Here is a 14,642-nt window from a genome sequence, read left to right as displayed (position 1 = left end):
TGATCGACAGAAACTGTGACATAATAGATTGGTGTTGCTTCCTGTTATGAAGTCGGTAACAAACTTTTTACACAGCAATAGAAAATAAATACAACAGCTGAATTCACATGTCCAGAGCTAACCTCCTTCTTGAACTTCTTACAGCTATGTCCAGATGACTATAGACATCTCCAACATGAATCCTACTCATACAAATGTAACCTTTTTCAAACTCAATCTTTGCCTTTCCCTTTCCTTTGAATGCCATCTGCAGTTAATGATATCAAAACAAGCAATCTCCCAATTTAGCAATCCAGAATCAACCAACTGAATAACATACCTGGATTCATCCTTATCTTTTTCCTTTAACCAGTCATGCCTACTCCATTCCCCCTCAAGGTTTTGTGAGTACTAGTTCCTACATAATTAATTAGCTATTACATAAAGCATCGTTTGAATCATTCTGCCTGATCTTTCTTATCCTGCCTCAAGTTGGCCCCTCATTTCTTGCCTGAAAAGGCTCCTCTGTCACAGAAATCCCTTTTCCAGTATCAAAAGCACAAGATCATGTACACACTTATAAAATAATGTGCTTTTAAAATGTCAGACCCTTTTGTAACTCCAAGTTGGCTTTTCCATGATTCTGTACCTACCAAATTTCCCATTACAATGTCCAAACAAGAAGACATCTCTATGAGTCCTTCATAGTAACCTTTGGCAGAACTACCTACTTACTCCAGTTCTGTATTCCTCTGGACTTTTGTTTCTGCCTTTTATAGTATATATCTCATTTATTGTGAGTAATGTTAACATTCTTCTTTCTCTTGCTAGACTATGACCTTCAAGAACAAAAGATATGTATTAGTCTCCTTTGTATATCAACTTGCTCTGTAGCAAACATATCAAATACTTCACAAATATTGTTCATATGAATAAGTAAATATATGATTGCTATTACAATCACAAACAAGCATTATTTGCAATTGTGCATAATGGTTTTAGGTCGATTTGCAAAAAACAATTTGCTTAATAGTCAACTTGCTAAATGATCCATTCATCAAATTTTCTAATATATGAATCAAAAAGAATGTTCCTTGTATGTATTTATTGTTTTCTATGAACTAGGATGGAGTGGTTTTAAAACTTTTGAAAATAACCTGCAAAGTCTTATTCATTTTTTATTCCCTAGCCACAGTGATTTAAAAAAATACTTCATCAAAAACTAAGCACCATAATATGGTATAGTTTCTTAATATTTAAGAGTTTAAATTTAATAGATAATCATCATTTCAGTATTTCATAAGTGAAAATTTTAGTTTATAATGATTTTGAACAACTTTTAGATTTGTTTCTTAAGTAACATTTTAAACTTAGTGTTTGTAGCAAAACTAGCCAATGTGGGATATAATACTCTATTTTCTCTTTTTAATTTAACTGACTTTAACATTTTACGGTATTTAGTAAATGTATCAAATTATTGCTACAAAATATAAGTATGTGGATCAGACATTAGGTACTATTCATAGCAATAATCAATAATATCTAACAATACATTAAAACATTCACTATAATCAAATGGGATTTATTCCTAGGATGCAAAGGTGGTTTAATATTTGCAAATCAATCAATGTGATACATCACATCAAAAAGAGAAAGCATAAAAACAAAATGATCATTTCAATAGATGCAGAAAAACATTTGACTAAGTACAACATCCACTAATGATAAAAACCTTCAACACATAGGTTTAGAGAGAACATACATCAACATAATAAAGGCCTTCTATGAAAACCCACAGCTAACATCATACTCAATGGTAAAAACTGAGAACTCCCCCCCTAAGATTAAGAACAAAACGAGGATGTCCACTCTGCCCACTTTTATTCAACATAGTACTGGAAGTCCATGTTCCAGTACTGGAACCACCACAATCAGACAACATAAAGAAATAAAAGGCATCCAAACTGGTAAGGAAAAAATAAAACTTTCACTATTGACATGACATGACACTATACATAGAAAACCCTGAAGGCTTCACCAAAAACCTATTGAAATTGATAAATGGATTCAGTGAGGTTGCAGGATACAAAATCAATGTACAGAAATATGTTCCATTTCTATACACTAATAATGAAGCAATAGACAGAGAAATTAGAAAACAATCCCATTTACAGTTGCACCAAAAATAATAAAATACCTAGGTATACATTTGACCAAGGAAGTGAAAGGCTCTGAAAACTATAAAACATTAATGAAAGGAATTGAAGATGACACAAACAAATGGAAAGTGATATCATGCTCATAGATTGGAAGAACAAATATTGTTAAAATGTCCATTATTACGCAAAGCAATCTACAAATTTAATGCAATCACTATCAAAATACCAACAGCATTTTTCACAAAAAATAGAACAAACAATCCTAAAATTTGTACAGAGCCATGAAAGACTCAAATAGCCAAAATAATCTTGAAAAAGAAAAACAAAGCTGGACATATCACAATTCCAGACTTCAAGTTATACTATAAAGCCATAGTAATCAGGGTGCCTGGGTGGAACAGTCTGTTGAGGGTCCAAGTCTTGGTTTTGGCTCAGGTTGTTATCTTAGGGTCCTGAGATCTTGCCCCACGTCAGGCTCCATGCTCAGCATGGAGTCTGCTTGAGATTCTCCTTGCATCTCCTTCTGCTCCTTCCTCTTGTGAGCTCTTTCTCTTTCTCTGTAAAATAAATAAATAAATCTTTTTTTAAAAAGCCATAGTAATCAAAACAGTATGGTACTGGCACAAAAATAGACACATAGATTAATGGAACAGAATAGAAAGCCCAGAAATAAACCCACAATTATATGGTCAATTAGTTTTCAACAAAAGAGGCATAAAATAAAATGGGAATATGCAATGTAGTCTCTGAAACACAGGGTGTTGGCAAAACTGGACAGCTAAATGCAAAAGAATGAAAAAGGACCACTTTCTTGCACCATACACAAAAATGAACTCAAAATGGATTAAAGACCTAAGTGTGAGACCTGAGGCCATAAACATCCTAGAAGAGAGCACAGGCTGTAATTTCTCTGACATTGGCTGTAACAACATCTTTCTATATATGTTTCCTGAGATAAGGAAAATAAAAGCAAAAATAAACTATTGGGGCTACATCAAAATGAAAAGCTTCTGCACAGCAAAGGAAACAACCAACAAAACTAAAAAACAACCTACTGAATGGGAGAAGATATTTGCAAATGGCACATCCAATAAAGGGTTAGTATTCAAAATATATAAAGAACCTATACAACTCAAAACCCTAAAACAAATAATCCACTTTAAAAAATGGTCAGGAGACGTGAACAAACATTTCATCACCAAAGATATCCAGATGGCCAACAGACACATGAAAAGATGTTCAACATCACTAATCATCAGGGAAATGCAAATGAAAACCACAATAGCATATCATCTCACACCTGTCGGAATGGCTAAAATTAAAAACACAAGAAACAACAAGTGTTGGGTGCCTGGGTGGCTCAGTTGGTTAAGCAACTGCCTTCGGCTCAGGTCATGATCCCAGGGTCCTGGGTTCGAGTCCCACATCGGGCTCGCTGCTCAGCAGGAAGCCTCCTTCTCCCTCTCCCTCTGCCTGCCACTCCCCCTACATGTGCTCGCTTATCTCTCTGACAAATAAATAAATGAAATCTTTAAAAAAAAAAAGAAACAACAAGTGTTGAGGAGGATGTGGAAGAAAAAGAACCCTTGAGCATGTAGGAATGCAAATTGATGCAGCCACCATGACAGTATGGAATTCCTCAAAAAATTAAAAATAGAACTACCCTATGATCCAGGAATTGCATTACTGGGTATTTATGCAATGAATAAAAAAAACAGTAATTCAAAAGGATATGTGCACCTCTATGTTTATTACAACATTATTTACAATAGGCAATCTATGTAAGTAGACCAAATGTCCACCAGTACGTAAATGGATAAAGAAGATGTGATATATTATAAAACGGAATATTATTGAGCCATGAAAAAGAATGAAATCTTGCCATTTGCAGCTACAGAGTATAATGCTACATGAAATAACCCGGTTAGAGGAAGACAATTACCACTCATATGTGGAATTTAAGAAACAAAACAAATAAACAAAGGAAAAAGAAACAAACCAAAAAACAGACTCTTAACTATAGAAAACAAACCCAAGGGGAGGTAGGAAGGAGTATGGTTGAAATAGGTGATGAGGATTAAGAGTACACTTTTCATTATGAGCACTGAGTAATGTATAGAATTGTTGATTCATTGTACTGTACACCTGAAATTAATGTAACCCTCTATGTTAACTATAGTGGAGTTAAAATTAAAAACTTAACAAAAATAAAGAATTTAGACCTTCAGGATGGGGAGAAGGTCAAAATGTACATTAGTATTAAGAGTTTAGAATCTGGAAAATAAGTGGGTGAGTCTTCCCTGAACTAGTGACAAGAACTTAATGTCTGAACTTCATGTATTTATATTATCTCTGAAAAAAACCAGAAATATTTTGAAATTAAAGAGATTTTGAAATGTGTCCATATGATGAAAAAAATGATATTTTGAAAATATAATGAGACTCCTCTATCCACGAAATAGAACCAAGCACACCCACACAGATTTCTGAAGATAAAACTCCAAAATTTTTACAAGACAGTATATTCTTCTAATGAAAGAAATTGAAAGATTTCTCCGGTGAAACCATTCAATCAAAGGGATAAAACTGATACCTACTAATAGTTGTAATTTCCTTTTAAGAGTTGAAAATGTCCAACCTAATTAACCTCTACTAAGACTAATTACTTGGCCAATTTTTTGCATGCTCGTGATGCTTACAAGGTAGTGTTAGCTCATTCAAAAACATAATTAGTTGGGCGCCTGGGTGGCTCGGTCGGTTAAGCGACTGCCTTTGGCTCAGGTCACGATCCTGGAGTCCAGAGATCCAGTCCCGCAGCAGGCTCCCTGCTCAGCAGGGAGTCTGCTTCTCCCTCTGACCCTCCCCCCCTCATGTGCTCTCTCTCTCTCTCTCTCTCAAATAAATAAATAAAATCTTTAAAAACACACACACACAGTCACTCAGGGTTCACTATATATTTGAGGAAAAGCTTGAATTTGAAAGACAGTGAAAAATGCTGGGAAAAACCCAAAAATGTAAGAAAATGCCAGGATGGGAAAACTTCTAAGTATTTTCCTTCTAAAGTTTAGGAGAGAATTCTATTCATGGAACAAAGAAAGATAAAAGAAATATTTAAAAAAATATTTAGAGGATAAAAGTGCATGGGAATTAAATAACATAATGAGTAATTCAGTAGAAGAATTAGGAGATCAAGGAACTATTAAAGGAATCTTCTGCAAAAGATGGAGAATTTGATATACAATATCGAATAAAACAGTTAAGAATTCAGTGATTCAATTCACAAAGTCCAATGTTAATACTAGTAGTTTAGACCTTAAACTCCTATGGTGAAAATGATAAGGGAATATTATCAAACAAATAATTCAGGAAAATTTTTCAAAGACAAACCAAGGCATATTATTGTGAAATTTCAAAACAGAGTGGTTAAAGGGAGATTTCATTCCTTTATAGAGAAAATACAAAGACAGCGGGAGATTGCAGGTAAAAGATTAGTAAATAGAACAGCATCAAGCCGCTCAATAGGGAGACCAAAGTTTCAAGATCATAAAACAATGTGTTCAAAATTCTGAGGAAAATCACTTCCAAGAGCAAGGAACAAGGAAATTAAACTGACTCCTCTGTCATCGGCAGGCAGGAGAACTGTTCTTAGAATCTGGGGATGGATTCATGATAGCTACATAGAAAGCTACAGTGAGTAATTTGTTTACTCTAAGAAATAGTAAAAATTGTATAAGAAAGTAAATAAAGTATAGAACCACTAAGCTTCCTTGTCATAAAAGTGTATTCATAATGACTTAAACTTTGAACATAAATTGCTTTAGCTAAAGCCGTAACAGAGCCATCCTGGAGTGTAGGTGAAGAGGTATGTGAAGGTGTGGGGTTTAGGAGATATAAGAAATATCAGTGTTTATTTTAGAAGGCAGATAATATGAAAAAATGAAAAATTAAGGTAAATTGGGGGAAAATAAGATGGGAGTAAAAGCTTTAAGAGATTTAAATTTGTTGCTTCTTGGAACTGCGAATAAAAGGTTTTTGCCCAGGGGTTGCTTTTTTTTTTTGTTACAAGCCTTTAAAAATGATTAGATTTTTATATTGTATAATGTAAGACTTTGATAAAAATAGGAACACATCTATAATTGATTTTACAGAAGGTATATTGCCTCTTATAAGGATCGTCACTTTGCAGGATTCTTTCCTGATTGCTAACTCTAGTGCTCAGTTTCTGCCATAGACTCTTGAGATTTAATGCAGTACTGTTACAGTTGTTCTGTCATTTTCTGAAGGGCACAGTGTTCTAACTTCAGAGCTGTGCCACTTGTCAAAGCCTGTGATCTAATCCTTAATTGCCAGGTAAACTAAAATAGGGAAAGTGATGGAAGAAAGATTTGATCTACAATAATACTTAATGATTTCCTTTCTCTGGTGACCAAGGTGCTTAATGAAGCCTTATAAATCGTTCTTAATAGCCCCCCTTTATTATTAATGTGGTGACTCATTTTGATACTCAGAAACCTAGAGATAAAAGAAGAGGAACTGAACATAGGAAGAAAATAAGTTTTATATACAGCTTGTATCCCTGAAGTTTGAGAACTTTCAACATTGATAGAAATTTTCTGCTGCTTACAGCATGAGGTATATTTTGGAGATAGGTAGGCAGGAAGAATGTTCATTTGACTGACAAGAACAGGAGGAAACAAAGTTAAGATTGGCATCTCTTCTTAAAAAATATGATAAGTTCAAAAAAAAATATAAGTTCTATTGAATATCCCAGTCCTTCACCCCTCCTGGTGCCCAGTACCTGGTGCCCTTTCTTTCTGACTTTAGGTTTAGTAGGCTATGTGCTTGGTCAATACAATAAAGAAGACATGACCGGATGTCTTTTCCAAATCTAAGCCTTCCAAGGCCTCCTTTAGTGCTCAGGCTTGCTCTTGGCTTTTGTGATTGCTGTGAAGACATGAGAGAGACCATGGTAATCTATTGAAGGATGAGGGACCTATGGAATCCCAGACAAAACTTGCTGAAATCTGAAATCATGGAAAACCAGCTGATCCCCAGACATGACTAGACATGTCAGTGAACCTAGCCACAATAGAGATGTCTTGAAAATCCCAGATGACCCCATATACATGAGAAACATACACTGATTATTGTTTGCTACTAAGATTCTATGGTTGTTTTGTGTGTAACTTTATGCAGCAATGAGGAATTGATAGACAAACTAAAATGTTTAAATTTATTTGAAAATATCCCCAGAATAATTCCTTCATGTAGACCCTTGAATTATACACCTTATAGCTCCAATGTATTAAAATATAAGAAATTGTTAAATTATAACATAATTAAGTTAATTAATATTTAATAATTATAACAATATGTTATAGAATTCAGTGCTTCATTTTTATTTGATTATTTTAACTTGTATTCTACAAACACAAATATCTTTAATCAAAATTTTATCAGTTAACTATCTTTTTATACAACAGCATAATTAACACCATTAGAACATCATTGCTCTGATATGTGAAGAAAATTCTCCATGATATCTAATAATAAATACACTCAATATTGAGAGTTGACATTTTTCTACCATAAACGTGTGATTAATTTCCTAGGGCTACCATAACAATGTGCCAGAAACCGGGTGGCTTAAGAGAACAGAAATTTATTCTCTTACAGTTCTGGAGTCCAGAAGTCTGAAATCAAGGTATTAGCAGAGTTGGTTACTTCTAGAGACTCAAGATAGTCCACTCCATGCCTCTTTCTTAGCTTCTGATGCTGCAGGGGATGCTTGGCATTCCTTGGCTTATAGCCTCCCAATCATGGGCTCAGTCTTCACAGAGGCTCCACCCTGTGTCTCATCCAGGTATAAGGACATCAGTCTTTAGTCACTTAGGCCCAGCCAAAATCCAGTATAAGTTCTTCTTGATATTCTTAATTATATCGGCAAAGGCACTGTTTTCAAATAAGGTCACATTCATAAATAAAAATGGAAATTAGGACTTGAACTTTTTTTGGGGGGGGAGATGCACCATTCAAACAGCTACAATGTATAAAAATAATTCTAAATATTATTTAAAAATCAAACCTATCAAAGACTTTGGGTACTACTCTTCTCTACTGTTAAGTTTACCTTTGGCAAACCTCATAGTCATTCAAATTTATGTTGAAAGGGGACCTGAGAAAGCATCTACTCTAAATTCTTTTTACAGGTGAGGAAATAAGAGAACATAATTCATTCTGGTTGGAAGTCAGACATAATACAGTGTATAAGTGTGTAACGTTTTAAGTAAAGGTACCTTTTCAGTAAAGGCAGCCAGAGGTCTAATCTCCTTGCCACACAAGACCTGTGTGTCATAGGACATGACTCCTTAAAATTTTAAATATCGGTTTTGTCATCTTAAAATTATGTATCATCATATTTGCCTTAAAGTGTTATTAAAATAATTAAATGAAATTAAATATATACCACAATATTTGGTATACTGTAGATTAAGAAGCTTATCTGAGTCACAAAGAGAAAATGACAGAGCTTTTTGATGCTTAATCCTTGGTCCCATTGCTCCTTTTACATTAAATGATTGAGCCCTGGGGTTCTCCTCTGTGTTCTAGAATCCAATATTCCCATAGCGCCTCATTACTGTGACATTTCATAAAAATCCTGTCAGTCTTTTCATTATCTTGATGTGAATATTATGAAAAGTTACAACTGTAAATCCACACGCAAACACATAGGAAAAAAATGAAAGGCTATAGCTGGAAAATATTTCAACATAATAGAAAAAAATTACCAACTTCTCTGAAAGAAATAAACAATATTTCTTTGGTTATGTACATGTAATATTCATTCTTGATTATTTTCAACAAATATATAATGGACTTCTTATTTGTGCCTGGAATCATGTTCGATTAAAAAAAATAGTAATAGTTTTATTTTTCCCTAACACCTTATAAAGTTTGAAGTCTAATTGGAGAAGACACTGATGTTAAAGTAGTCTCCCCAGGTAAGCAGCTGGTCTCCCTGGAAGAAACAATCTCCCTTAGTAAATTAATTCCTCCTTTGAGTACTATAGTAATATGTTTATAAGTACTAAGAATATTATAGCTAATGACCACAAACATAAAATTTAAAGATACATATAGAGCAGAAATTCATATTTCATGATTATTTAGAGAAAAAATAACACATTATCAGAGATTTTGCAATTGAACTTTGTAAATTGGTTCTGATTTCTCAAGCATACAGATGTTAGAAATAGTTCAAGAGACTTTTGTATACACTACCCAGATTCAGCTGTTGTTTGCATTCCACTCCATTTTAGTGATATTCTCTCTCTTCCTTCCTACTCTATCTCCTCCCCTCCTTCTTTTGCATTATCTATCTATCATCCTATCACCGATACCATTTAAGGGTAAGTGTATTCATTTCTTGTGATTGCCATAGAAAGTTACCACCTGGTGTCTTAAAACAAACTTGGTGGTTTGAAATTACAGAAATTTATTCTCTCACAGCTCTGGTGTCTAGACATCCAAAATCAAGAGCTCAGCAGTATTGTGTTACCTCCAGAGACTCTGGAGGAGAATCCCTTCCTTGCCTCTTCTAGCTTCTGGTAGCTGCAGACATTCCTTGCCTTGTGGCCACATTACTTCAATCTCTGCCTTCTTACACTGCGACAGCAGGTGCTTCTGCACCCCAATGGCATCTGGATCTCTTTCCTATGAGATGGATATGATTGCATTTAGGACCCACTTTGTTAATCCAGGATATCCTCTTCATCTTTAGAGCCAGAACTAAATCACATGTTTTGCCATATATAAGGTAATATGCACATGTTTTAAGGATGAGGAACTTAATATATCTTTGGGGGCCATTTTTTATTTTCTACAGTAAGAGATATCCTGACCCTTTATCACAACTTTCTTCATTATGTATTTCCTAAGAAGCATATTCTTTCTTTTTTTAATTTTTTAATTTTTTTAAGATTTTATTTATTTATTCATGAGACACAGAGAGACACAGAGAGAGAGGCAGGCTCCCCACGGAGCAGGGAGCTCGATGCAGGACTCAATCCCAGGACCCCGGGATCATGACCTGAGCTGAAGGCAGACGCTTAATGGACTGAGTCACCCAGGTGCCCCTAAGAAGCATATTCTCTTAAGTGAACATAAAACAGTTGACAAAATTAGATGATCTAACATTGATATAATCAGTGTTTACCTAGTCACATTGGAGTCTGAGAAAAAAAGGAAAAATCATAAATAATCTTGTAATTATTTAAAATGGATACTTTGTTCATCATAGATTTTTACATTAAGCTTTTTAAAATATTACATTCAAATATTATTTATTTTGATTGCTGAGGGGTTTTTTGCTACTGTAAATTTTGCCCCCAAGGAACAATGGCTCCCTCATTTCACACTACCCCAGCCTTAATCCATAGCCTGTATTGGAATCTTAACAGTTTTCCTCATGTTATTCTAAATAGCTATCTTCTCCCATCCAGAATCTCAAGATCATGTGTCACACTTATGTATGTCTCTATTCCGGAGTTGTTTCTCAACCTTTCTCTTGTATATTCACCTTCATATTTTGAAGAGAAGAGGCCAGTTATTTTGTAGAATGCCTATTAATTTGGACTGCCTGCCCTTTCCTTGTATTTGACATATGTGTGTGATAGCAGGAATATCACTGAAGTAATGTATCTTTTTTCAGGGTATTATATTAGGAAGAATATGATGTCACTTTGTTCAACTTAGTGGTAATTGTTTAGGTCAAGATTGGTAACCTGATCAAGGTGGTATGTACCATATTTCTCCACTATCCAGTTACTATTATTGTCTTTATAATTATCAAACAGGTTTTGGAATATCTTTAGCAACTATGCAAATGTCTTGTTCATTGTCAAAATTTCACTCAACTGCTTTGATTTCCATTGATTTCTAATTTCTTTGTTACTGAAATTACAACATTGTTATACTATATTTGTAAATATATTTTAGTTGACATTCTATTGTAAGAAAGAGATTTTCACTATGTATTTTGTATTCCATATGCAACTACTCTATGTTTGTGTGTGTATATAGAGAGATATAGATATCAACTCATACATTTGTATTCTCTTCAGTGGGACATTAAATTGTCCTTAGTATGGTTAGTGCGAGCTCTTCTTGCTGAATTTTGGATCCTTTTGAGAATTCCCCATTACTCCTTCCTTGAGCTTTTCTCATGTTCCTGACCCAAACAAGTTGTAAGAATATCTAGTATTTTATATGTAGCAGTCCTTGGCATCAGCCATTTGTCCAAGAAGTTTGGTAGCTTTTAGTGTGGAAAGGCCTCTATTGCTTCTGATGATGTTAGCTGTCATTTAAATTCCCTTTATTCCCACTTATATAATATGACAGTTTCCTGTGGCTTTTTTCAAGATTTCCTCTTTATTTTTGGATGTCGTCATGTTGACTCTGATGTGCTTTAGTGTGATTGTATTTACCCAGCTCACAGTGCACTGTTCTTCTTGAATCCATAAGTTTAAGCTCTTCATCAGATTTGAAATACGGTTAGCCTTTATTTCTTCAAATATTTTTCTACACCCTCTCTTCTTTTGGTGCGAATATAAATATAGATACCTTAAAATACTTGATATAGTCCCAAAGACTATTGAATTTTTCTTCATATTCATTTTCTTCCTCTTCTACATAATAATAAATGTACAATTCTATTGAATTTTTTATACTGTCTTACAGAACATTGAGTTTCTGTTAATTTTCTTCATTTTTTCCTCTTTTATATATTGTAAAGTCTCTATTGATCTATTTTATTTTACTTATGTTGTTTAATTGAGTTTTTACAGAATATCCTTTGTTTTGCATAGTTTCAGCTTTACTGCTCATATTCCCCCAAATATTCATTGTAATTAAATTTTGTTTCAGGACCTTGAATATATTTATAATAGCTGCTTTAAATCCCTTATCTGATAATTTCAAAATGTATGTCTTCTTGGGAATCATCTCTGTTGACTTTTTTTTTTCTGAGTATGAATCATTTTGCTGGTTCTTCACATGTCTACTAATATTTCTATTGCATTTTGGGTGATGTAAATATCTTGTGGGGTTCGGTTCTATTTATATTCTTCTTAAGTGTACTGATATTTGTTCAAGCAATGAGTTTAAATTAGTTGAATTCAAACTTCAAGCTCTGTTTCTTTTATGATCATCAGCAACTGAAAATCTGTATCCTAGCTTCTCACTCCTTTATTTGCCAGGCTCCTTGTATTTCATTAACACTAAACTAGATAAGTGTTTAATCATGAATTATGCAGATTTTATAGAGAGATTTTGGCACTTATTCCATGTGCAACTACTTTTTAAAAAGGGACTTTCCCCCTTAATCTCTTAGCCAATATACCAATTTCAAAGTTAGTATGCTGACCTCCTACCCTCAATATCATAGAGATCAGGGAATACCTTCCAGCAAAATTGAGAAAACATGTAAACCATATGTGGTACACTTGCTGTATTTGAGAGATCATCCTTTTCAAGACTCTTCCTGTTTTAGGTCAATACCTAATTACAATATTTCTTAATACTGCAAATAGGTTTTATACGTGTTATCTATGGGAAAGTTTAACTATACAGGTTGGTTTCTCTATTATTACTGAAAGGTAGAATCTCAAAGTTATTTTTTTTTAAGATTTTATTTATTTGACAGAGAGAGACACAGTGAGAGAGGGAACAAAAGCAGGGGGAGTGGGAGAGGGAGAAGCAGGCTTCCCGCGGAGCAGGGAGCCCGATGCGGTGCTTGATCCCGGGACCCTGGGATCATGACCTGAGCCGAAGGCACACGCTTAACAACTGAGTGACCCAGGTGCCCCTCAAAGTTATTTTTAAGTTTGAACATGTTTAAAAATTAAAATTTATACTAACCCAAAACTTAAAAGTGGAACTGCTCTGATTGGATAAAGAAATGGGAACAGAATCTTGCCCTTTCTCAATACAACGGACACATACAACACAAAATTATTCATGTAGCACTCCTCCAAAATTCTACATTTGCATAGACTATTTGAAAATAACTATACCAAATAATGAATATACAAAGAAGAAACCTATACTATAAAGAATGTGTTCACATATGTAGCCAGAATAATTAAGTTTCACCACACAAACTTTAGGCAAAACTCCCAATGAACATCTTTAAAAATGTGTAAGACTTTATATACATTTGAGGGTATTTTCAAATATATAACTTACTATTCACAACACTCCTAAGGTACAGCACATATAATTATTGTCATTTTAGTAATGCTACTACTTTATAATCCTATAAGAAATCATGAAAACATGTAATTTAGTGATTGTATATACCTGACACTATGTTAAGAATTTTGCAAATATCATCTTACTTCATTTCTACCAAAAGCTTTTGATACTGGGTTATTAGTTCAATTATAAAAAGTGAAACTGAGCAATCAAAAGATCTTAAGACTTACTCAAGGAGAAGGTAGTGTAAATATGATTCACAGATCAAAGCTTAGTTTGTATGCTTGTGAAAACACATTTTTTTAAATATTATATCATTCTGCATTTCCCACAGAAATTAAGTGTCTTTCAAATGAATTAAATAACTTGACTTTAAATATACAGTCATTCTACAGAAACTGGACTCAAAATCATTTCTTATAATGGTTTGACTCGGCCTTTTTTGTATATTATCTTATTGCTTGAAGGAAGGTACGGACAATATTAAGACTTTAGGACATTTATTGCAACCCAGAAATTTCAATAGCTTAACTCAATAAAGATCTAGTTCTCTTTTACATAAAATCTAATATGAACCAATATCCTTTATTTTGGGTTATAATTTGAGCCAGTGGTATTCATTAAAAGTATCATGTGAGGGTTATATTCAAGCACAGACTTTAGGGACGTAAGGGTGTGAGCTATGTATATCATTTGGGAAAACACTTTGGGGGGGAGAGAGAAAAAAATGCAAAGTTCCACATCGAAACTGTTCTTAGAACATGAAGAACAGTACGGAGACCAGTGTTCTTGATACAGAGAGGGGAGAGTGTAGAAGGTGAGAGCGAGAAGGTAACGTCTGTAGGTCCTCGAAAGCCACTGCCTGTAAAGGAGGTAGGGTTCTTTTTCTTCAGTCCTCCACACCTGGCCCTAATACCTATCACCAAAAATTAAATAATGAACCTTGTAATTATATGAACATCTTTCCTTTCTTTTCTCGAGAGCAGACTCTGAATATGGTTGTTATCATAAATGCAACAGACTTGTGTGTTTGGCACCTAATCTGGAAAGATATGCTTTTATTGTATGCTTCTTGATAAGCTTCAGATTTATGTTTCACATTGCCTCTTTAATTTTATGGGTACCCCTGTGAAAATGTCGTTCTCTTTAAATGCTTAGGACCAAGTCATTGGATTTTCATTTTGCTCTTCGACCAAAATCAGTTTGGTCCTCTATAAGTGAACTTTACCGCAGCAAGCATTGTTTTGTCTT

This window comes from Callorhinus ursinus, unplaced genomic scaffold (assembly GCF_003265705.2).
Source record: "Callorhinus ursinus isolate GAN/ISIS: 27379988/994484 unplaced genomic scaffold, GSC_fseal_2.0 scaffold1, whole genome shotgun sequence".
NCBI lineage: Eukaryota > Metazoa > Chordata > Mammalia > Carnivora > Otariidae > Callorhinus > Callorhinus ursinus.
The sequence above is the reverse complement of the archived record's forward strand: the minus strand, read 5'-3'. Positions refer to the sequence as shown.